Source organism: Mesocricetus auratus, unplaced genomic scaffold (assembly GCF_017639785.1).
Source record: "Mesocricetus auratus isolate SY011 unplaced genomic scaffold, BCM_Maur_2.0 Super-Scaffold_100015, whole genome shotgun sequence".
In the NCBI taxonomy this organism is placed as follows: Eukaryota; Metazoa; Chordata; class Mammalia; order Rodentia; family Cricetidae; genus Mesocricetus; species Mesocricetus auratus.
The window spans coordinates 27,942,436-27,968,517 of NW_024429198.1; the positions used below are offsets into that span (position 1 = coordinate 27,942,436).

Below are 26,082 nucleotides of genomic sequence, written 5' to 3' on the forward strand. Positions count from 1 at the left end.
GCATTTTGGTTCTGACTGGGATTTTTGGAATTTAGAAGTTCCTGTAACTTAGAGAATTTAAGAGGATATTCATGGTTTTCTAAGGGGCTTTGAGAAGGGGACTTGTTCAAGATGAGAAAATTCATTTTTTGAAAGTGGTGTGTGTGTGTGTGTGTGTGTGTGTGTATGAGCATGAACTATGACATGAATGAGGAGGTCAGAGAACAACTTGCAGGAATTGGTTCTATCCTTCCACTCTGTGTGTCCTGGGGTTTCCCATTTAGATCATCAGGCTTGGTGGCAAGCACCTTTACCCACTGAGCCCTCTTGCTGGCCCAATGTGATGGCTATTCTTAGATGTCTGCTCAACTATATCTGGAAGCCTCTGGGAATACCTGTGAGGGATTTTTAAAATTAAGCCATCTTTAATGGGAAGACCCACTTCTGATCCGGAGCTTTGAGGTGGGAAGATCCGCCTTTAATCTGGGCCACATCTACCGTCGGCCTATATAGCAGATGTGGAAGGAGGAAGCTAGCTCTCTCTGACCACTTGCTCTCTCTCTCACTAGCAAGTCCATTCCTTTAGTCTGATTATAGCCGACTTCTCTGGGACTCCCTTACCCTGAAGATCAGCCGAGACATCCAGCCTTGTGGACTGATCAAGTACTGGTTTTTTGGACCTTCCTTTGGTGGACAGCCATTGTTGAACTAGCTGGAATAGCCTGAAAGTCATTCTAATAAATTTCTCCTGTCCCCTGCTCTTCCCTCTCTCTAGATTGGCATCATAAATTCTATTCCTCTAGAGAACCCTGACTAATGCACCCTGAAGGGTCTTTCTGGTCAATCTACTTCGCTCACAACCAGTGTGCAAGCTGAAATATTTCTGTTTATTCCTAGCACCAGGCTCACTTTCAGGCTGAAAAGCAGATGGAATCAAACCCACATTCCTGTCCTCTGGTCCCCACTATCACCCTCTCATGAACCTCCACCAGGCACTCAGTTCTTCCTGACTCCTACCCCACTTGCCTCCCTCAGGGGATATCTGGAAAGAAGAGGCAGGGAGACTATAAGACTCAGATGTTGGGAGCATAGCTGAGAAACTGCCTTCTGGGCGTGACAGGACTGCTGCACTCATGAAAACACAATGGCTGAGGTTATGTGTACAAGACCTGCATAGGAGCAAGCCAGTCTAGATCCCAGCATGGGGCGGGAGAGGTTCACAAAACCCCACCCACAGCTGAGGAATGCTTGTTAATTGGATGGCTGCTCAGAGAGGGGACTATAAGTCTTCCTCACTGGTGTGGACCCTCTGGTTGACTATGTCCTGGTGGATGGCCCCACTGTTAGTATTCAGGCATCCATACTGGCCTGCTCTTGGGGTTCTGACAGGATACACCCTCAGCTGCAGACACAGAGTGCCTATTCACTATGTTCCCTTTCAAAAGGCCCGGCCCACCTCCCATCTCTCTCTCTTCCTCCTCTCTTTTCTCTCTCCCCCCTTTCCTCTCTCCACCTGCTCCCATCCCCAGAGGCCAGTCTAACCCCTCCCCTTTCTCCTTTTTATGATCCCTTTCCCTAATAAAAACCCCTCTGCTTGAATCCTGTCTCATGGCATCTTTCTCTCACCAGCTGCTTTTCTTAAATTACAACACCTATGCTCATGCAAACATGGGCAACACTAATTTGGTTATTAAGAAAAAGAAAAGAAAAGCACATGAAGTCGTGAGGGGTATATGATGGGAATCAGTTGAAGGGTATGAATATGATCAAGACACATTGTATATGTGTATAAAATTCTCAACAAATAAGAAAGAATAGTTAAAAATGGACCCCTCCATCTTTCCCACAATGGCCTCATCTCACTTCTTAACGGCTTCTTAGGAGTGACAATTATTCAGATAATTCAACAGTTATAAGAAATATGGGAACCAGCTCAATTTAGCAAAATTTACACAAAATTTTTAGAATCAGGAATCCTTTCAGATTAAAGAATGGACTCCACACAGAGAAGTTCTATTGATAGCCCGAGAGAAGGAAATGATGTGTAGAAACAATGCGATTGGTTACAATGGGCACTTTCCTTTGGTAAACATGGTCTGGCTAGTAGCTGGTTTGTGATTGGTTAAAATGCAACAGCTGTGATTGGCTGAGATCAGTAGCTTAGTTACAGGAAGGCACACTTGGGCAGCACCATCTTGTTTACTGTAGGTTGCTGTTAGCTATGTATAGAAGCTGCTTTTGGCAAAACACATCACAGAACGCTGTGGCAATTTGCTTTAGCTCAACACAACTTTGTCTGAACTCATGGGTTTGGGTGAGGGGAAGGCTGTGTCTACTCTTCCATATCCCCATGTCCGAGGTGTAGAATGAATGAACTGTGTCTCCCCTAAAATTACTTTTTACATATTTCTTTTGCTTTCATTGTATGAGTGTTTTGCCTACATGTATGAATGTGTACTCAGAGTGTGTATGGTGAGATCAGAAGAGACTATGGATTGCCTGGAGTATGATAGCTTGTAAGTTTCCAGGTGGGCGCTGGGAATTGAACATAAGTCCTCTTCAAGAGTAGAGAGTGGTTTTAACTACTGAGCAGTCTCCTCAGCCTCCCCAGAGCTTCTAGTCACTCCTCTTCACCATCCTTTGAAATCATAGTCTCCATCAGCACCTCACTGTGGGTCAGACAGTATCTGAAGACAGGGCCCTAACAAGGACGTTAGATTAAAGTAGTTGGATGAGTCCTAGTCTAGTATGGACTAGAACTCATTTAAGATGTGGGAATTAAAAAAACCCACTGGGTCCAATTTGTGCTGCCCCGAAGTTAAGTGAGTAGGAGAGTAGATCTGGGGGGAGGGATGAGAGGGGGACTGAAAGAGATGAAATTACATTTAATGACAATTTCAAAGAAGTAACTAAAAACACTTGGTATATTGGAAAACACAAAGAAGTGGAACCTGGATGCAGATCTGAGAAGAGAGACACAGGGAGAGGCAGCAGAGAACAAGGCTCAGGCGTCTCTCCTATCTCCTACACTTCACGTTGGATTTCTACTCTGTGTAACTGGGTGACAGTAGGTTCTGCTCTTTAAGTCGCCCAGCTGCGACATTTTGCATAGCGACACAAGGGAACATTCCTCTCACGAAGGAGTCTGTGAACACAAAAGACACTGGTTCCATATCTTCCTCATGCACTTCCTGCTCACTCTAGATGGCTGTGGCTTCCATTTCCAGCCTTCTCTAGCTCTAGAAAGTACATGTGTGAAATCCTGGCAGAATCTGTTCTGGGAACAACTGTGCACCCGTGTGTCACTTCTAAGTCTGAAGGTAACACCTGTCTACAGTGGCACAGTGATTAGGCTTCTAGACTACCCAGGGGCTTTGTATCCCTGAATATTTGGAACTAGTTCCTAGCTATCCTAGGTGTTCTTATACAGTCTATCATATAGTCAAACCATAGACAGATGGGCAGACTGATTGAGTAATCTCTGTTACTGCCACATTGGAAGGCAACATTGTTATTTTACCTTGCACTGATGATCATGTCCTTTGGGTGCATCCTCAACACTTGAATAGGTGTGTGTGTGTGTGGTGTGTGCACATGTGTGTGTTTGTGTGCATGCGTGTGCAAGTTTGTGTTGTGTGTGTGTGTGTACTGTGACTTTTTCAGTTGGCTCTATTTGAAATACTTCACCTAAACATTTAAGACCTAGTTTTGCTTTTCCCTCATGTGCATCATAAGCTACCTGTAAGGAGAGTCTCTCCTCCTCCTGCAATGTTGGGGCATCTATCTTTGGCTTATGGGCCTAGGCTACCTGACAGACTTTTCCGTGAAGCAGAAATTTTGAAGGAATGTTCTACCTTCTCATGGCAGTCATTTTCTTTTGTGTCCTGCTTGTCCAGTTTGGACAGCATACTATCAGAAGGCAAGGCAAGGACAGTTTCTTTGCCTGGTGGCAAACTTTGCTACAAATAAAAGCAAACTCCATATAGAGGGTCTTCGATGCCCATCATCGAAGTAACTCTTTTGAAGTAACTTGGTGCTACCAGGGGCAATCATGTCTCACTGTCATGAAAAGCCTTATGTTATCAGAACATTTAAAATGCCACTTTCTGTAAGTCTTTGAAGTGTTTGAAGAGCATCTATTTAAAATATATCTCTGTATGACCTTGAAAACATACCTAACAAGACTATAAGATTAATTGTTATAGATAACTAACTACTAATCTGTATTTCTTTATTATCCTAAATAGTTTTCAAGGACCAAAATTTTACATTACATTTTTAAATGAGATGCATAGGTACAATATCTTAAATAAGAGTAGAAACATACAGTTTAATAAAATAACCTTAAATTTGTATCAGTCTACAAAAATCCATATCAATATAAAATATTTGAGACTAGTGATTGTTTAAAAGTAGACTCAACAATTCACCCTTTTATCCCTTTATGTATATACTATGTCTCTTCAGAAAAAGATCTTAGCCTACTTGAGACACCACTTTCTCTGGTCCTATGTGAGTATTCAAGCTTCCACATTGGATGCCATATGTAACAAGTCTTTTTCTGTCCCACCAGCCAGCTCCCAAATAATGACACTGAGACATGTTATTAATTATGAGAGCTTAGCATGAAGCTTAGGTTTATTCCTAACTAGCTCCCACAACACATTTATATTCATCTACCTTCTATCACGTGCTATTACCTTCCTTCAGTCTTGCACCTCCTGTTTCCTCTCTGTGTCTCCTGGAATCTCCTGTGAGCCTAGATTCTCTCCTCTTCCATTTTCTCTCCAGAAATTCCTCATATACCTACTGCCTAGCTATTGGCCATTCAGCTTTTTTATTATAGCAATCACAGCAAATACATCTTCACACAGTACACATTTCTGTGTATATAGTTTTACGATATTAGAGTTGAAGCCTTTCCTTTTTTCTTTAGACAAAGGTGGGAAATGTTGTGGGATGTTTGTACATGGTGTGAAGATGTATTTGCTCTGATTGGTATGGGCAAGATTTCGGAGATAGAAAGGAAGAGGAGGAGAATCTAGGCTCACAGGAGATGCCAGGGGACACAGAGGAAATGGGGTACAAGATGAAAGAGCGGTAATGCCATATGATAAGAATGTAGATGAATATAAATGGGTTAAGTTATAAGAAGTAGCCTAAGCTATAGGCTAAGCTTTCATAATTAATAAGAAGTATCCATGTCATTATTTGAGAGCTGGCTGGAGGAACAGGAAAGACTCATTACATCCTCCTCTGTGCTTTCCAGTGATCAGCCAAGCAATTGACACCAGGGGGGTCTTATAAATAACCTATGGGATGGTGATGATGGGATCCCTGATCCAAACATAGAGAAGAACAGTGTGGAAAAGCTTTGATCCCCTTTCTTACTCTGTATTCACCTCCTACTTCCAGAAGAGCCTCTGGGAATAACGTTTAGAAAATTAACCATCTATTCCATGTTCTGGGCCTCCAGGTCCAAGAAAGGATGACAGCTCAGGTCTCGGTGTCTCTGAGAACTGAAAGGGCATAGGCCAAAATCTAAGAGGGAGTCACTGTAAGCTGAGACAGGCAGCTCATGGAGATCAGAGAACCAGCTTTGGGATCCTGCATGGGCTTGCTCCAACATTTCCCTCCTGGAAGAACTCCCAATGTCCACCCATCTGTGGGACTCAAGGGCTGACTCCCAGGTGGCAACTGCAGTGAGGTGGGTTGTTTATGGCTCTGCCATGTCCTGCACACTGTCCAGAGCCTCATCCCATCTGTCTGGCTCCCTTGCCTGGCTCCCACACCTCATGCAGCCTCCAGGCTGGGCTTCTCTCCAAGGCAATGCTTAGGCAATGATGAGCTAGCTCACACTTGGAACCCAAGCGTGCTATTTTTAAAAGTTCCTCACAAAAGCTGTGCTGTGACCTAGAACAAGGCAGTGTGTGAGCAGGAAATGCAATCCAGCCCATGACGCTTTTCCAGCGTCACAGCCTGGGGGTCAAGGAGACAGGCCACAGGCTAGAATGTTTAAAGTCCAGGATATGCTGGAATTTATAAAAATTGTAAAAATTTACAAATGCTTGGGTTTGGGAATAGTATGAAGCTAGGGATGCATAAATAGAGAGTGTTTTTAAAACAAACCTTAAATCTCTTTGTCAAATGCAGAGAACTACTTGCTTACTATGAGGATGGCTGTCCAGTGTCCCATAACCTCCTAAGCTAAGCTCATCTGCGATCAGTTTAATTACCCATCCTGCCAGTTCAGGGAACATCTGAACATAAAGGTTATCAAACCAGGGGAAATCCATGATCCACTACTCCTAAAATTGTGTCTGACTAGAGCACACGGATTTCAAAGCAAGTGGGCATGTGGCTGTTGGCTGATTGTTGGATATGAGACACACGATTAGGCCTAGTTTCAGAGTGGCTCTAAAAGGACATTGTGATGGCCCTTTCTGATGGCAATGTCACAGATGTAGCCAGACAGCATGGCTCATGAGTTTAGGCAGCACACTGTGGTGATGGTGTTTGCTCTCAGCCCTGGCTAACTTCCATGAGCAGTGGAATCTGTTTTCTTCTGGCACTGGGGCTGCCCTTCCTTTTGCACCAAGCTTGAGTCTCTCGTAGTCTGGTCAAGTATTGTTACTGAAGTGGAGATGTTGGTGAGCAGCTGCTGGGTTGATTTTCTGAACGTCACTCCTAGAGTGTGGTTTAAGCAGACAGAGCAGTTGAGAATAACACAGGCTCACCTGTGAATGAAAAAGACATCGGGGGACCATCATTCTCCTTGCGCAGCGTGTGTCCTTGCAACTCCTGTGTGGTTCATAATCGCAGCCTCTGTGCTTCCTTTCTTCCATCATTTACTCATTTTTGAAGTCAGTTCTTAATCTCTTGTTTGTCTGAAGGATTTTTTTCACCCCTCCTGTGCAAATGTTTGAGCCTGGTTGGTTGTGTTTGGTGATATTGTTTGTTTGAAGCGTGGTGACTAAGATGCCACGCAACTGGGGTTTCTACTGTACTAAGAACGCGAGAGGTTAATAAGTGTGGCGCTGCCAGCTTTGATGCCTAGCGTGCCCAGCGTTGCTGCCACACTTAGTGCTGTTTGTTAGAAAGTCTCTCACTCATCGGCTTTCATCCGCTCCTCATTTTTACGAGTCATGGCTTATTTCTGCTTCTCTCTGTGTTTAATCCAATTCCGAAGCCAGATTGCTTCTGGTTTATTCAAGTCAAATGAAGTCTGCTGTTAGTCAATTTTGCAGGTGTGAAAAATATATTTTCTTCTCCTTCAGGTCAAACAACAAATTCAGGGATCAGAATGTGACAGCAAAGTAACCTTCTCATCCTCCTCGAGTAACCGGATAACTTACCGAGCTCCATGCTTTTAACCAAGGGAAGCTGTGTAAAGATTACTTCCATTCGTCTGCTGAAGATTTGTAGGCTGTGACCGACTCCGCTGGGCTCTTACAGTAAAAGGAAGGAAATCTGAGGAAAGAATGGAGAAATGGACACAGGGGTTTTCTACTCAGTGTTTACCTTTCTTGCCCTGGGCTTACTCTGGTGTGCTTGTTCAGCATGTATGGTTGTCTGAAGGATGCCAGGCACCCTAAGGGCCCATCAAACAGATCCTCTTGAGTGAGGCTCACGCATGCATCATTTGAAGATCTCACCAGACATAAAAGCATGACAAGGACCAGACGTGGTGGCACATGCCTTTTATCACAGCACTTGGGAGAGGAAGACCAGCAGATCTCTGTGAGTTTGAGGCCAGCCTAGTCTACATAATTTATAGGCCAGGCAGAGGTACTGAGTGAAAGTCTATCTCAAACACACACACACACACACACACACACACACACACACACACACACACACACACACACACACCCTGGCTAGGAAGGGATACCTGGGCCAGTCAGAGAGGTGCATGAATGGATGTTCTTGATGTGCTGTGCTTAGAACTTCAACAGGAGCAGTGTGGTACTGGAAATGGGAGGACAGGGAGGGTGGGGAGCTTGAATGCTTTCAAATTAACTCAGAGAGAAAAGTTCATTACAGACAAAATGCGCTGGAGCTGGAGGCCGGGGGCCTTTACAGCCTGCAAGTGTTTGGCTCTTGTGAGGGCAATGATCTTTCCACACAAACTCTTTGCTCTTCCCCTGGATGAGCCTCAGTCATGGTGCTGCCATGGAGAGTGACCTAGTGCTCAGTGTACTTCATCTGAGAGGCCCATGTTCTAGAACCATCCATTGACTCTAGAACTCCAAAGGCAACCAGTTGGGTAAATGCTTAGATCTGAGAGGGCTAGGCTTAGAATAGCAACCCTATTAAATGAACGTGTTGACTGGGCAACCTGAGGACATTCCTCGGTCCACCATCTTATACTCAGTGGCAAGTTAGAGACATGTGGTTCTGGTCACTGGTAGTCTTTTTCAGGAATCTTGGACCATAGGGAAGTCCACAGGGATTCAGTCAGGCAGAGATGCCATCTCCAATAGTCATGTTCATGCTGATGTGTGTTTTCCTAATATTTAAGTATCTGGGTATCCATGACTCTTATTAAAGGATATTGACAGATATGCACTGGATCACCATAGGAGACCCTTCCCAGCACCTGAAAGGGTTCACAGTATTCCAAAGGGCTTTCTGGGGAGACTGAGAGAGAAGTCTCCTTGTGAGGATAGCTCATACATGTTAGTCATAGTTTGATTCTGAGCCTTCCTTTATAGCAGAAAGTCTCAACCTATGAGCCCCAACCCCTTGGGGGGGTTGAATGACTCTCTCTTAGGGCTCACATTATCAGATATCCTGCATATCAGATGCTTATTATTCATAACAGTAGCAAAATTACAGTTATGAAGTAGCAATGAAATAATTTTATGGTTGGGGGGTCACCACAGCATGAGGAACCGTACTAAAGGGTCACAGCATGAGGACAGTTTAGAACCAGTGCTTTACAGGCTCATGTATTTGAATACTTAGTCACCAGCTGGTGGTGCCATTCTGGGAAGTTGTGTGACCCTTAGGAGATGGGCGCTGGCTGACAGGTGTGTCACTGGGGTGGGCTTTTGAAGACTATAGTCTAACTAGGAATCTGGTCATGTTCTCTGCATCTTGGCTGGTCATGACAAAAAGAACAGTTGTCACATGCCCCGGATAAGGCCATCATTGGGACAAACCTGACCCTGTGTTCTTAGACATTACAGAGGAATGTGGGAGTTTAGACATGTGGGCAAGAGAAGCCTCAGAGGGCTGTAGGACGAGGCCATTGGGCCATTCTGGTGAGAACCCTGGTGGAAATTCAGATGGTACCTGCTGCCGAGGTCAAGAAGTTTAAGGTCAGACCAGAGCTCTCCTGGGATAGGTGAGGATGGGTCACTGGGGCAGCCTTTGAAGGTTCTGCTTGAGGTTGCATTGCTTTCTGTGCAACCAGGTGTGAGGAGCAGAGGCACAGGCTCCTGCCCCTATGCCTTCCCCACCTCTGCATCCCACACAAGCCTCTTCCCCCTGGAGTACCTTCTGTTAGGTATTTTTCATCACAGCAATGAGGAACGGAAACAACACACAGATGTTCTAGTGGTTGACGAGAAACTAAATAATGTTCGAGTGGCCTTATCAGAGGCTCTTTGTTCTTCGCAGAGAGAGTTTGCATCCGTCCAATCCCATGCTTGTGTTTCATCTGTGTTTCTGTTTAATGAGGGAGTCGCGCCAGGGAGAAACAGTGCTGTATGGCTCTGTGGTGACTCAGGTAGGAGAGGCAGCAGGTGGGGAGTATTGCGAGGGAATCAACATTCAGTACAGATTAGGTGAAGTTTTTTCAGGGAGAATTCACTTGCACAAGAGGCAGATGGCTGCTGCAGTTTCCTGCTCCAAGGCCGCCGACCCTGCCACCTGGATAATCTCGGAGACCCGACCAGGAAGCGAGAGCCAGCAAGGTCTCGACCCAGACCTCCTCTCAGCCATGTCTGGACCTGTGACCACCCCCATTTGGGTGTGGTCAGCTCTACAGATGGGGGGGGGTGTGAAGATCTCATTACAATTCCCCTTTTGGTCTAAAGAAACAATTTAGCCTTGATGCAAAACTATATACAAAGATAGCAAATATCAAGTATGCTCTAGGAGAAGGAAATGTAAGAACATACACACTTAAGACCTATTGCTAGAAGCAACTAGAGCAAATATATCCAATTCAAGGGAAAAGGAGGCAATGAACGAGACATGGTTGGGATATTGTATGTATGCTATGCCCTCAATATCAAGGACATGATCGTTTCTAACAAGCCCCCTTTTTTCTTTTTTTATATAATTTTTTAAAATTTAAATTAGAAACAAGCTTGCTTCACATGTCAACCAGCTTCCTCCCCTCCTCCTTTGTCCCTCCACCAGTCCCTAGGCCCTCCACCCAATCCCCACACCATTCCCCAGGGAGGGTGAGGCCCTGCATCGGGGTTCTCCCGAGTCTGTCATTTCATCCAGGGCAGGGCCTAGGCCCTTCCCCATGTGTCCAGACTGAGAGAGCATCCCTCCATGTGGAATACACCTCCTTTTTCTAAACAGAATTTAGGTTTCTTTGTTGTTGTTGTTGTTGTTGTTGTTTTTAACCACCAGAAAACTTTCTTTGAGCTGATCTTCACTGGAGTGGTTGTGCCTCCCATCAGAACTGACAGATGACAATGCAGAAGGCAATGGAGGAGCTATGCTGTCACCCTGTGCTGTCATCACGAAAAACCACAAAGTGGGCACCCGAAACAACAGAGGCATGCCCTGTGTCATTGCCACAGGGCAGAAGGCCAAGTCAAGCTGTGATGGAGCTGTGGTCCCTCTACAATGCTGGGTAGCAGTCTTCTCCACCTCTCCCTAGCATCACTGGGGTGTGGCAGAACCATACCAGTTCTTACCTGCTACTAATCTGTATTACACATCTCTTGTGACCAAAGCACCTTAAGGAACAAAGGGTCATTTCATCTCACTGTTTGAGGGTGTGCTTTCTCACCCCAACTAGGCCAGTCTACAGGGTTCCCCATAGGCATGTTCGGAGTCTTGTCTCCCTGCTGACTCTGCATCCCGCCAAGTGGCACCTGACTGGATGATGGGTCCCCTCTGCTGGCTAGGATGCCCATTACAGCTCCACAGCCTCACTGGGGACCTCATTGTAGTTCTCACCAGTTTCCAAATAAGGTCATTGTATAGGTGCTAGGATTAGGACCAAAGCATACATTCTTGGGTCATAATTTCACCCAAGGTGAGAGGAAGGACAACAGTGGTGCTTGTGTGGACCTTAGCAGTCCTGGTGTGGCAGGAGGGAGGAGGGGGTGAGCAGGAGGACCTTTTGCTGAAAGGGATGCTGAGCACGAAGACACAAACTCCTGCAGGTCCACCTCTAGCTGCCATGTTCCAGTTTCCATTCCGATGCCTTTGTGAATGTGGGATCATGTCACCTACAGTATAGTGGATAGAATTTGAATATCTTGATTTGTGGGGCAAAGCACATAGTCTGCCTTTCAAGTCGAGTTTTGGCTAGACAGGTAATTGGAACTGGGTCAAGGTAAGCAGGAAAAGTGGAGAGGAAGTGGTGACTTTGTCTGCAGTTCTGACTTCTGGCATGTTCTCCAAAGTCAGACAACCTGTGGCCACTGGGGGACTCTGCTGTCTGATGCCCACTGTCCTGAGACTCACTCTCACTGAGAGGCAGAGGGAATGTGCTGCCTGGAGTCATATACTTCCTCCTGCTCCAAAGGCAAGAAGCCTGGCATTAGACTGAAATAAAAGCCAGACAACCAGAGGCTGCCTTTCCAGTGTCATACCAGCTTGACTTAGACGATAACCACAAAGTAGAAGGGTTACTTTTGCTGCCTGAGTTAAAAATATAAAACGGTAGAAGCGAGTTTCCCAACAGCACGTTCATGACACACAGGGTTTTCTAGTTCTCTCTGGAGGACCTGGAGCGTTCTCTAGCACACAGAGAGCTAAATTAAGACTGATTTACTTCAGTCAGTTACAGGGATAAAGAGAAGAAGTAGGAATTAGCAGGTGGGACTAGGAAGGACCCAAGTTTTTCTATTAGTCAGACCCAGGTTCAAATCCTGACCTGCCATTTCCAACTACACAACTACACAAACCAATCTTGTCATTTTATAGAAATGTATGGAGTTTAAGCCAGGATTGTTGGGGGATTGCACCTGAAAATGCTTGAACCTTCCTGGGGTCTTTGGTAGACATATCTCGCTATAGTGCCTCTGTGAAAGAGGAAGCCAGTGAGAGAAGTGAGTGATGGGTTGAATTATGTTCCCTCTGAAGAATGTAAATCTGGTCACGAGGTGGTGGTGCATGCCTTTAATCCCAGCACTCAGGAGGCAGAGGCAGGTGGATCTCTGTGAGTTCAATACCAGCCTGGTTTACAAGACCTAGTTCCAGGACAGCCTCCAAAGCCACAGAGAAACCCTGTCTTGAACCCCTTCCCCCCAAAAAAGAATGTAAATCTGACTCAGAGTGGTTTTATTTGGAAGTAGTCTTTGCAAAGGTAATCCAGTTATACTGAGGTCACTGGTGCAGGGCCATCTCTGATACAATAGGATCTGTGTCCTTGTAATAGGGGCTATTGGACACAGAGACACACACATACATGCAAAAAGACACAGAGAGAAGATGAGTGATCTTAACTGTTAACTTGATTGAACTAGCAAGGACCTGAAAGCCAGGTATGGCAGCTTACACTTGAGATCCCAATATTCAGGAGGCTGAGGCAGGAGGACTGCAGAAGTTTCAAGGCCACCTTGAACTGCCCAGTGAGTGCCAGGCCAGTATGAGCAACAGAGTGAGACCTTACCACAAATAATAAAGCCATGAGAGATGGAGAGGGAGCAAAACACCGAGCCACATCTTTGGTGTGTCAGTGAGGGCATCTTTAGTGTTGTTCAGATCCTGAAAGCTCTGACCCTGTGGATGGCTTGATGTGTTGATGAGTTCAGTATGATGGCATTAGTGAAAGTGAAAGGTAGGGGGTGGGGCCTAGTTGTAGGCAGCATCTAGGAACGTGCTCCCGGAGGCTACGGCTTACCATGCCCTCTGCCTATACCTCTAGCTTTTGCTTCCTGTCTACCATGAAGCTCCTCAGAACCACACTTCAGCTTCCATGATTTTCTGCTGCACAACAGAAGCAGAAATAGCCAAGTGACCATAGACTGACTATCAGTCACTCAAAAGTAACTCTCGTCACACAAATTATTTCTGTCAGGCACTTGGTCAACAGTAAGAGAATGGCCATCCGCAAACCATAGAAAGGGGCTCAGAGCAGGTCCCTCCACAGAGTCTTCAGGGAATCATCACCTCTAACTCAGACATTTGGATTTCAGGGCAGTAAGCAATGTCATTTCCACTCTGGGCTGTGGGACATTGGCCCAGGATACCTAAACACAAGGACACAAGTATCACCACAGTGGGACATCTGATGTCATGGTGGGTGTATCTGGGTGGGAGGTCTAGCACCCACCTGTGTATGCCGTACCAGCTAGGGATGTTCTGCTGAAGGGTCTCCATAGGCTCATAGCACGTTTCCCTTGTCGGTGGAGACACACTGTTTGCTTGGAGGTGCAGCTGTTTTATTGCTTCCTTTGCTCTTCTGGCTAATTAGATCTACAGGGAGGCTAGAACACCCTGAGCACAGGGGAAGCCTTGGATGCACCGCGGGACCACTGCAGATCCCCAAAGCATGTATTGAGTGTGCCTCTGACATCACATGCTGTAGTGGTGTGTAATTACAGGCGGTATTATTAAACTGTGAACTGGGAAGCTGGAAAACATGCAATTTGGTGAGCTCCATCTCCTGCCTGCTGTAATTACATGCCTCTCCTTCAGTTGACATTGTGTTTACAGGCGGTACTGCCTGGGCTCCTGCCACGCTTGTTAATATGGGGACATCAGGGAATATGCCAAGGTGATAGGTCACAGGCAAACATCATACTGGTCTTATTTGGGACCTAATCTTTTATTCACACCATGATGTGATAAGTTTGTCCAAACTTACTGAATGCTGGCTAGAAAATGAATGATTTCATATTTCCTCTCTTTTTAGTCTCTCTTGTGCATTTTGTCTCAAGATGTCCTACTTTGGCCTCCAAGATGTAATTATTTAAATATGGGGGCTAGTCACGATTAGCTTGGATGAATGAATCTGGAATTTGAAAACATTTTGAAAATCTAGAACCTGAACCTTTGGGGCTTACAGCCAAGTGTCTGTCTTCTATATTGGACATTGGGGCAGAGCACAATGGGGCTGGTCTGTGCATCACAGGGTGTTCATGAGATCCCTGCCTTCTAACATCGAGATGCCAGCAGTCACACACTCGCAGATAAGGAAAGTGTCTCCAGACATGCTCACATGACTCTTCAGAGGCAAAAATGCCATCACCAGGCATTCAGGGTTACAGGAAGAGCGTAAGGCTCATGTGAGTATGAACAAGACAAAGGTAGATATGAAATGCCATCCTAGCTTCTGTATGGCAACCATTGGGTCCCACAATCCCAGGACATTGACCCTTGCTGAAGTCAGGGATCTTGTTTTTCAGATTTTGTGGAGTGGTATTAATCATGGGGTCATCAATAGATCAGTAAATTCTGGCTTCTTCTGTCTAGAGAATTTTCACATGATGTCTCTGGCTCCAGGATTTGGAAGAGAAGGACCATGTCTTCCTTCTTCCCTCTCATGACATCCCCACCACCGTGGCACTGATGAGCATTTTGTGTTTGTGGTTTCTCTGACTATGTTCATTGCAGGCCTTGGGTACTACAGAAGACAACCCTCATTCCATGCCATGTCCTTGGCCAGCCCCAGATATTAGCTATCAGAGCAGAACCACAGTCTCTTTATGACAAGTCCCTTGGTGTCACCAAGGCCAAATAAGCCCTCAGTTTCACTTGCTCTTGGTTGACATAGAAAAATCTCAAGTTTTGAAGGTCATGCAGCTAGCAACACATTATTAGTCTCCTGCCAGCTTTGCTGTGGATGACACGTCTGCCATGTGCATTGTGATGGCATGGTTGCCTAGGTTACTCTTCAGAGTTTGGAAGGCCATTTCTGAAAACACTGACCCCTTTGGGCCCCCAGTATCTGATGGCTGACAGGAATGAGAGGAAAAGGCTTGGCTTCTCTGCCTTCATGTTGTCTCTCCCCCTTTCTGGACTGACTCAGTTCAAGGTAAAGGCATTGGTCATTTGAGAAACATTTTTCTCAGTTATCTCACAGGCTGACTTGACTTAGATTCACTGAGTCTCTCTCTCCCCTTCAAAGATACTTGCCAACTGAATGACTAGAAACAGCGCACCATGAAGGGAGTGAAAAGAGGTGGCACTTGAGTTCTGGGGAGATCTTCACCTGTTCCCAGAAACCACACAAATATTCCTTCCATTCTTTAGCCCACGTGTCCCCTTTAATATTCCTATACAATATCTGTGACCTCTCAGCTACAAGCCCTGGGTGTGAATTACCTGAGTCTTGTATCAGATAGCTTTCCTTTCTGCTCCTCCTCCATTCTTTGTCCCCTGAATGAATACAGCCTCTCTTTCTGGCTACAACATCCAGGCAGAGCATCCATCAGGGTAAGTGTGCTGCAGGGATACCAGCCCCTGTGTCAAAGGACTGGGAAGAGGCACTTGCCTCAAGCAGGTGGTAAGAGGCCATTTTCTTTTGTGAGATGAATTTCTGGACTCGGGTTTGGTGACATCAGGAAAGTTCTTTATATGGTGTATCAACTTGTTTGTTATCAAAATCAGGCCCACAGCTCCAGAGGTGGTAGTGGGAAGGGGACCTCACTTACAGAGGATAGGTGTGGATGGGGCCAGGTGTAAGCTGACCAGGCTTTCCTAGGCTTGGTTTTTCATCCAGCACTTGTCTTCTTGCCTCTGAAAGCGTTATGATATTGTGATAGGGGCCGGATAAATGTCCTCTGTGTCTGTTTTCTCTGTTTAATTTTCCTATAAAGTGGGAATGGGGGAAGGAAGCCATAGACAATCTAACTACTCCCATTTGTCAAAATCAGAGCCTGGCCATGCTGTCTCCCAGATCCCAGGGTGCCTGGGCACTTTGTTTGTGGACATGATGCCTCCTTCATAACGACACAGCCTGCCTCGCTGTCTCTCTGCCTACAGTATCTTCCCATAGCTTCTTCCTATACCCCTCTGAGGACCATCAGGTTTCCCGATTAGCACCCCAGCTTTGGAGAATGCCCCTCTGTCCTGACCAGCTTTGCTTTGTGGTTTCTTCTTCCTGTGTGGTATTAAGAAGGGGCTTGTCCTGCAGTTATGCCAATCTCCTCTTCTGAGAAGGTATAGGGGGATATGACAGAGTCTTTGACCCCTTCCTATTGACCCACAATCCTCTGCTAAGACTCCCATTCCTTAGCACAGGTCTGACTAGAAGGCTTTTAAATTCTCTCCTTTCCAGAGGGGGCATTAGCACCACATCAAGGCCAAAGAATGTTGTTTGTGCTTTTATAGAAGTCTGTTTAATTGCTAAAGAAAGGCACTTGCTAACCTACTAAAACACTGCTAAATCTATAAAAGACTTGTTTACCTGGAGAATCCTCCTTAGTCTTTGACAGCACCCCTCCACTGAAGTTTAGAGTGAGATTTACTGTCCTTTGTAGCCTGTATTCTCAGTCCCCTCACCTCATGAAGCCTTTCTTAGCCTGCAGCCCCAACAAGCGCGGTTGGCCATGTATGTCAAGATCATGATAAGTAGTCTTGATGGATAATTTTGCCAGAGTCACATGTGTGTACTTGAGGACTGCTTCTCCCACCAGGAAAGTGCAGGGAAAGAGAGGATCAACTTCTCCTGACTGTGGACAGTCCCAGGAATGTGAACTCTGTTTCCAAGGGATCTCTGGGTGGGAGAGCTTCATTCAGAAAGCTAGAAGCTTGTTCTGCTTCAGGGCATAGGTCCTGTTGGAGAGTGGAAGTTGGAACCAGCAGTTCTGATTCTGATTCTCTGGTCTACATCTTCAGGACCTTCCAAACACAGCTTGTAGCCTGGGCATTCAAGCACAGGATGGGAAATGAGTGGGCTGCCTCATTTGAGTGTGGGATAAAACAGGTATGAAAAGCTTAAAGCTCTCCTGAAATGGATGACACTGCTGGTCTGGGTTAGCTCTCAAGGCTCTTTGTGGCAGAAGGGGATGTTTTAATACTTTAAAAACACTCCTGAATGGAGGGCTAGAACAATGATTCTCTCTGCTCACTATTCTGCAGCAAAAGGGGACTGGCAAGGGACTCTGCTGCTGTTTTACCCCTAGGAGCCTTCCATAGGTGAGATACAAGAGGACATCCATGATGTCTAGGCCAGAGGGACATAAACATAGTCTGTCCTTATCCTGCTGGGTCTACATCTCCAGCCTACATCACAAGGGAGTCTTCAGAAGAATTTGACTTGTGCTTCAGTATGTCTTTGACTTTTTTGGGTAGAGTCAGCCTCCATCTCCAGCTTCATTTAGGAAAATTATTATGTAAGGCAATTCATCATCTTACAATTATGACTACCCACACTTCTGTCTTAGGAATTGGTTGGGGTGCATGTCTTCTTGTGGCCAACTGTTTGGGAAGAAACACATTACGATGAATGTGAAAGATGGGGATTCTGGGATGGAATAAATACCACTATCCCATAACACAGATGTGCTACTAGGAAGGCTATCTTTACCAGCCAACTTAGCTGGGCTCTGGAACCCACCTGTTCAATGAAGAATTGGTACTTCATTTAATGTTTCTGTGGAGGTATCTTATCAGTTAATGGTATAATTTATATTGGACAGTGTCTTCTTGTTGCTGTCCTCAGTTCTTGTCTTCTTATAGGAGATACCCAGACAAGAGACAGACTGTTTAGTTAGCAAAGCAGAGCAAGGGAGCCTCCCAGAGAGACTGGAGTGGACTGCCCAAACGGTTCTGTGGTGTGGGTTTTTTAATTGGACCTGGTGGTACAAAATTACTATCCAAGCAACCCAGGAGGCCGAGGCAAGAGGAACATAGCTTGCAAGGTAATCATGGTTTCCAAATGAAGTGGATAATTTAATGGAATCCAGTATCAATATAAAAAAACATAAGAAGAAAGCTGGGAATGTAGCTGGGTGGTGGAACACTTGCCTAGCCTATTGAGGCTTTAGGTTCAATTCCCAGTACTATAAATTCCATTGCTTTCACCATTTTTAATGGTTTCTTCTCCTTGGGTACCGCCTCTGTTTTTTCTCACTTACCTTACCTAACAGGATATTCATTAGTGGCTATATACAGTTGATGGAACAAGCCTTCACTCCTTAATTTCTATATGGGAGAAGAACCCAACTCCATCCTTAAAAATGTTGAGCCACAAAGGGCCATTTTTAACTATCAGAAGATGCAGCTTCCCAGATGCAGTGGTTTCCTTGGTTACCTCATGTTTAACTACTCCTCCCTAGATGTGCCTAGCTGCAAAAGGGTAGGTCCCTTATAACACCTTCTTGCCTCTGCTAATGTTTGCCTAGCTATCTGCTCTAACACCACCACCCCAAATTCATAGCTTAGAACCTCAGAGGGGAAGCCTTATTCTGAAACAGACTTTGTAGAAGTGATGGCATTGAGTGAACTGATTCAAAGGAACCCTAAGTCCAAAGGCAATGTCTTCCTAGAAGACGGATGATGACGACGCAAAGGTACAAAAGAAGGGACCATGTGAAAATAGGTAGGAACTAGAATAACAGAGCAAGAAGTCACGGGATGCTTGGTATCACCCGGAACTGGAAGAGGTGGGAAAGAACTCCTAGAAGTTGCAGAAAGAGCACAATCCTGTTGCTGTCCTCCCAGTCCTGTTGACAGTCTCGAAGCTCTCTTGATGTCCTGCCAGTGGTGTTGACGCCTCCCAGTTCTATTGCTGTCCTCCCAGTCCTGTTGATATCTTGGCTTAGGGTCACTGAGCTCTTGAACTTGAGACAATAACTTTCCATTGCCTTACTTGATATGGTTGTGGAGTTTGTTGTGGTTGCCCTGGGAAATGATTTTCCTCCATACCCAATGCCAGGCATAATCCATGTCCTGCAGGTGGGTGACTGGGTCCTGGTGTGAGTCAGAGAAGTACATGGATGCCCTGGTGAAGGTTCAGCACTTAGGGTCTTGTGCACCTTTCTTCCCTTCGTGTGCAATACACCCATTTGATTCTAAAGAAAAGCCTGATCAGAGAAATCTTCTCAAAATAGAAAAGTACTCAGGTTCTGGGGTAGGGGCAATGGCCTTGTTTACTTGAGAAACCTGCCAGCCAATGGGACCAAAGTTAGCTCTGAAGATCTGCCCTCCCTCACCACAGAGGAATAAAATCCAATGGAAAGGGCAGGGGTGTGGTTCTGCTAGTAGAGTGCTTGCCCAGCATGCACAAAGTCCGGGGTTCAAGCCATAGTTCCTTATCAAGCATATGCTGTGGTATATGGTGTATGCCTACACTCTTGGTACTTGGAAGTTGGAGACAGAACAATTAGCAACTCAAGGCCATCCAGAGCTATGTAGTGAACTCAAGGCCATCCTGCAATAATTGAGACCCTGTCTCAAATAGAACAAAGAGATTTTGATGAAATGAAAGCAAAGAAAATGACCAATGAATCCATTTAGCAGATTGCTAATTGAAAGAGAGGAGAGGCCCACAGAGGTAGGAGGCCACTGGGTAGAAAACCTGCTTATTTTATGTAATACAAAGAAGGGAAGGGCTTCCCAGAGGTAATGAGATCTGAGCTCTCCTGGAAAAAATTTGCATGCTTACTGTAGGATTTTAAGCTGGGCCTTATGTTCTCTAGGTCATTTACATCCACTAGGGCATGTTAATTGCAGTGAAATTGGCTATGCTAAATGCAACTTTGGATATTTAAGAGTTTTCATAAAATTGCCATAGGGCCATCTCTGAATATAAGCAGTGAGCATAGAAGGAGTATAGAGGAATCATTCCTTTCTAAAGCACAGAAGCAGTAGTGTCAAGGGAGAAAGGGCTTGCCCAGGAGGGTGAGATCTCCATTGCTACCTCCTGCAGGGATCTCCTGCTCTCTGCAACTCAAGGTTCAAAGGCAGGTAGAGAATCCAATGACTCATTATAGAGAGTGCTCAGGAGTCAACGGGGGGGGGGCATGGCTAGCCCCATTCCCAGACTTATTCTAGAAGTGATACTAGAAGGGAAAAAAACGGTGAATGACAACATTTGGAATCCTCTGTATTAGTATACGGTGTTCAAAGCAGTGAATCTTGCTTTATACTGGCTGCTAGGGAGAAATGGACTTTTAGGTGCAGTGGGCTGGAGCACCAATGCCAAAGGGCACTGCACTGGGGAGACATCTAAGTTTAGAGCTTCTATGTTCCAGTCCAGAGGTTTTTCAATTTTGTTACCTGTCGGTCACTAAGGGCTCTTGAAAAAGTCAGTGTCCATGCACTTGTCATCTCTGGGGGTCATGAAGTCAGTACTCTTTTAGGAGACAGGATCTCGTGCAGGTCAGGACTCTTGTTGTAGCTGAGGATGAACAACATTGAGTTTCTAATATTACTGCCTCTACCATTACAGGCACCACCACACTTGTCTTCTATAGTGTTGGGGGTTGAACTGAGGGCTGTGTGCATGCTACGTAAGAATGCTATCAACTGATACATTCTTAGTTCCCTGTCTCCAGATCTTAAAATAATACACTGCCACACTGGAGAACTAGAGTTCTTATCCTGAGATCCTGATTCAGCATGTCTGGAGGAAGGACTAGAACATATGTTTCTGGCAGACTCCCAGATGCATCTTGCCTTTGTTCTGTATATGTTGTGAGAACTTCAGTTAAGGGAATGATAACATGCTTCTTGTTTTTAAATGCCTACCAGCCAAATTGTAACTGACCCTGACCAAGGAGGACAGAGACAGCCAAGCTGACAAGTGTTCAGTATGCCCAGGGTTGGGGTGGGAGTTCTCAGAAGTGGCCCCTTTCTCTGATGAAGGAAAGTTGGGGTATTACTGTAGCTGTGGAAGAAGTGCTCTGGTTGGAAGATTATTGGTTTAAACTATCTTAAGCTCAACTGTAGGTGACTGATGAACAGTCAGAGCCAAATGCAAATAGGACATCAAAAAGAAGACCACCTTCCAGCCATGTGGGACCCAACACCATGAGTCAGAGAGAAAGCTGGTGTTTAAGAAATGTATCCCAGAGCTGGGCATGTAGCTCCATCAGTGAAGGACATGCATGACTTGGAGTTCATTCCCCAGAACCTATGTTTAAAAAGAGAGACACATACTCAGAGAGAGAGGGAGAGTGAGAGTGAGAGAGCGAGCAAGAGAGAGAGGAGAGAGAGAGAGAGAGAGAGAGAGAGAGAGAGAGAGAGAGAGAGAGAGAGAGAGAGAGAGAGAGAGAGAGAGAGAGAGAGAGAGAGAGATCCTGGTTGTTTATTTTTGATGCTTATTTGTAAAACACTTTCCCCCTTAACCTTTTAGACATGCCCAAGAAAATTAAGCAAGTTATACAGGATAAGAAGTAGAGATAAATTATTCAAACAGTTAGTTTGACATTTAAAAGGCTATTTATAAGAATGATCATTTCTCCAAAAAAATAAAAATAGTGAGAAACTTAAGCCTGGCAGCTCCAGCAGAGGGAGGCGCGTGCTGGTGGAAGGCTTTCAGAGTTTCTAGAAAATGAGTTCTGGGTCTGCTCAGTGCTGTTCTTGCTAACATTCCACAGCTCCCTGAGGAGGGTCCTCAAATCTCGAAACATCATTTCCATCTTGTGAAGGAGACACTGCGTGACTGTCCACATGGCCACCAGCACAGGTTACTTCTGGAATGGCAGTTTCCATTCTGCTCCCCAGAGCTCGATGCCAGCGGTAGAACAACTGGTTGCGGTTCACCGCATGTGGGTGTTGGTGGCATCACACCGGAAGTATGTGGTGCCGCACACGTGGGTGGACGCTAGCTCACAATTCAAGTAGGAGGCGACTCTGCTTGGAAAAAAATTCAGTCCCTCCCCACTCCCTCTCCATTATGTTCCATGCCTGATTTTGTTTTATCTAATAAGTTGTAACTCTTCATTTTCCTGACTCTATACTTGTTACATGGTGTGGGAACTCATTCAGCCAATAGCCTTTGATATACCTGTCCCTTTGGGGCGGAGTCTCAGGTGCTACTTGGGGCCCGGGACCACCACGTGTGGTGGTTACAAATCAGAGTGCAACACTCTGCTTCTCCAGAGCAGAAGACCTCAGTGTCTGTCTTCCTTCATTGGCTGAGTGTTTCTCAAATAAATACTTGATATTCTTTTATTCAGGCATTTGTGGACTTCTTTACTATGCCCACATATACACAGTGAAACCAGGATGGGACCCAAAGCTTGGGAAACCCATGTGGTCCACTGTTGTGACTGTAGATGAAGACTGTGATCTTCTTGTCAGATGGCATCCCTATAGTGACAAGGCACCAGTGCACTAGGTGTGGTCAGAGCAATATTAACCCCAGGAAGAAGGATCCTACTGGATACCACCCGTCATGACTAGGGTCATATAGTCAGTTCTCTCTTCAGGGAAGAGAAAACGAACAACTTAAAAATATAGATCTAAAACTGTAATGCGAATAATAAGTGGAAAATATTCATAAAGTAAGTGTCACATGAATGAGACCAGGTGACTGATGCATGCGTCCTTTGGGTAAGGGCCACTGGCAGTCCTTCCTCTCCACAATGGTTAATTGCTGTTAGCCATGGTGACTAGGCTGTGCTGTAGACACTGGAAGCCATTGATTGGAGCCAATTGAACCTATCTTATCACCGTCTCCTGTGCATCCAGCCTTTATGTCATCCAGCCTCTTGAACTTCCTTCCACATATAAGTTAGTGGGAGGGTGTGGTTTGTCTTTCTGTCCTCCAGGACCACCCATAATCCTGCAAATGACAGGATTCCTCTCTTCTGTTGGCCAAATCATGTTCCATGGTGTCTACCCACCACATTTGTTACATCTGTTCCTCTGCTAATAGTCATTTAAGTTGTTTCCATGTGTTATTATGGTTAGAACAGTGCTGCAGTGAGCATGACAAGCAGGTGTGTCCCTGACAGATGAAGCTAATTTCTTTTGGTTGTACTCCAGTTGTTTGAATTACTGGTTTACATGGTAGTTCTAAAATCAACAAACCACTATAATATTACGTGTGTGTGTGTGTGTGTGTGTGAGTGAGAGAGAGAGCGAGAGAGAGCGAGAGCGAGAGAGAGAGAGAGAGAGAGAGAGAGAGAGAGAGAGAGAGAGAGAGAGAGTGCTATGACACACATGTGTAGGTCAGAGGACAGAATGTGGGAGTCTGTTCTCTCCTTTCACCTTGTGCCTCCCTGGTGTAGAACTCAGGTAGTCAGGCTTGTTGGCAAGTGTCTTTACCTACTGAACCATCTCACTGTTCACAGCTCCAGTTTTTATTGTCCATAGCATGCTACTTTCCCACCACCATTATATGGAGCTCTCTTTTCTGTGTCTTTGCTAGTATTTGCCTTTTTTCTTTTGTCTTTGTAATACCATCCATTCCAACCAAAGCGAAGCAACTCCCTTTGTGGTTTAGATTTTCATCTCACTGATAGCGAGAATATTGAACATTTTCATTTTCATATTCCTGCTGGCCATCTGTATGTCCTCCTTTGAGAAATGTATTTTCACATCATTCTCTCATTTTAAAACCAGATCATTTAGTTTTCATGCCCTTGATTGGGTTCCTACTACACCCAGAGACTAACCCATTACCAGACAAACAGTCTGCAATTATTTCCTCCCACTCTTTTCTCTCTGTTGGCCGTTCATTTATTGTTCTGGTACTTTATCGTTTGATGTAATTCTGCTTGCCAATTTATACTTCTGAAGCTTGTGTTTTGGATTCACATCCAAAGAATTCTTTCCCAGACCAATGTCCTGGAGCATCCCTCCTGGTTTTCACTGCTCCATAGTTCCAGCACTTACATTTGCATATCTGACCCACTTTGATTTGACATTTTTTAGATGCTGAGTGTAGTGGTTTGAATGACAATGGGTCCATGGGCTGATATGTTTCAGTGGTTGGTTCCCAGTTAGGGGACTGTTTGGGAAGGAACAGGAATTGGATCTTGTGGGAGGATATGTGTCACTGGGAGGTGCGCATGGAGCCTCATAAGTCTACACCAGATGCAGTCAATCTCCCTCTGCCTCCTGCCTGTGCATCAGGATGTAAGCCCTCAGCTCCTGCTCTAGAATCAGGATGTAAGCCCTCAGCTCCTGCTCTAGAATCAGGATGTAAGCTCTCAGCTCCTGCTCTAGAATCAGGATGTAAGACCTCAGTTCCTTCTCTAGAATCAGGATGTAAGCCCTCAGTTCCTTCTCTAGAATCAGGATGTAAGCCCTCAGTTCCTTCTCTAGAATCAGGATGTAAGCCCTCAGCTCCTGCTCTAGAATCAGGATGTAAGCCCTCAGCTCCTGCTCTAGAATCAGGATGTAAGCCCTCAGTTCCTGCTCTAGAATCAGGATGTAAGCCCTCAGCTCCTGCTCCAGCATCAGGATGTAAGCCCTCAGCTCCTGCTCTAGAATCAGGATGTAAGCTCTTAGCTCCTGCTCTAGAATCAGGATGTAAGCTCTCAGCTCCTGCTCTAGCACTGTTCCTGCCGGCTTGCTACCATAGTCCATGATGAGCATGGACTAACCCTCTGAACTATAAGCAAGTCCACAACTACTTTCAAAAGTTACCTTGGTCCTGGTGTCTCTTCACAGCAACAGAACACTTACTAAGACACTGAGGTATTAGGGTCTAGTTTTATTCCTTCTTCCATGAATATCCAGATTCTAGGATTCTTTGTTGATGAGTCTGCCCTTTCTTCACCAAGTATATATATATATGAGAAGAAATATATGTGTATATACATATATATATATATATATATATATATGCACTTTTTGACAAACAATTGACTGCAAACAAATTTATTCCTGGGTTAAAAAATGTTTTCTTGACCTCTGTGTTTTTTTTATGCCAATACCACATTGTTTTTGTCACTCTAGCTTTGTATGTTTTTGAAGTCAGACACTACAATAATTCCAGGTTTTTGTTTTTGTTTGGTTTTTCTGCTCAGCAATTTTTGACTCTTTCAGTTTTTCCATGATCCCAAAATTTAGGGAGTATTTCCTATTTCTGCCAAGAAAGACACCAATATTTTGATAGGGACTGCACTGAGTACTGGTGATGGTATCTCTTTTTTTAATCTTTGATTTTATTTCTGTAGGGCTCTCTCCCTTTTTCCCTTCAGTGTAGTTTTATCAATTCCATTTACTTAAATTAAAATCTTAGCTTTATTTATCTTTCATAGTTTTGAATCTGAATTTGATATGTATCACTTTTTTATATCTCATAACTGAAGGCTTAGCTTCTTGGTTTTTAGTTCTGATCCAGTGTCCTAGTCAGGATGCCACCCACTATTCCATTGGTTTCCTCAGTTTTGCTTGTCTGTGACAACTCCTCACTTGTTCCTCTTCATTTTTCCTCATCTTGGCAGTTTTGAGGATTGCTTCTTGAGCCTTTAGTAATCTTTAGCATGTTCTCTCTGATGTCTTCCCTCAGTGTGTATTCAATGGCAACCATTCTTAGTGTGATGCTGCTGCAGAGGGCTCACTGGGTATATACGATCACACTGTGAAACCTGAGTTTGCAAGTTTATATTATTTAAATAAAATCAGCCTTGAGTCAGGAGGTGGAGCCAGCAACTAACTGACAGAAAGTAATAACAAAGAGTCAGGAGTCCAGAAAACAGAGACATGCACAGGAAGTAGAAGGGAGGGTCTTTGAGTGTGGTGGTCCTTTTTGGTTTGGAGCTTTGGAGGAGGTGCTCTCTTTCTCAGACTCCAGTGAAGAAGAAAGTCAGCTGGTTGCTCCTCAACCTCTCTGAGCTAGCAGGTTTTCACCCCAGCCTCTGACTCCTGAGTCTTATTGGTAAATAGAATGATAGCAATTTAGTTAAAAACTACATTTGGTGGTGGTGGCAGGGATGTGAAAGTCCCAGTGGACCACTGTCTGAGAAGTGAGCCAGTACTTGTAGAGCCACAATTACTGGCTGAAACAGCAGTAGATTCACGTTCAGCTGCTGTGCCCATGGGAAAACAGCTGAA

General features: G+C 45.0%; 1 long non-coding RNA gene across 1 annotated transcript; it reads left to right on the forward strand.

Moving 5' to 3' along the window:
* Positions 1-14,822: 14,822 nt before the first annotated feature.
* LOC121144318 lies at positions 14,823-22,245 on the forward strand. The gene is made up of 2 exons (XR_005881646.1): positions 14,823-15,157; positions 21,669-22,245. It is a non-coding gene; the product is annotated as an uncharacterized LOC121144318 (long non-coding RNA).
* Positions 22,246-26,082: the final 3,837 nt, after the last annotated feature.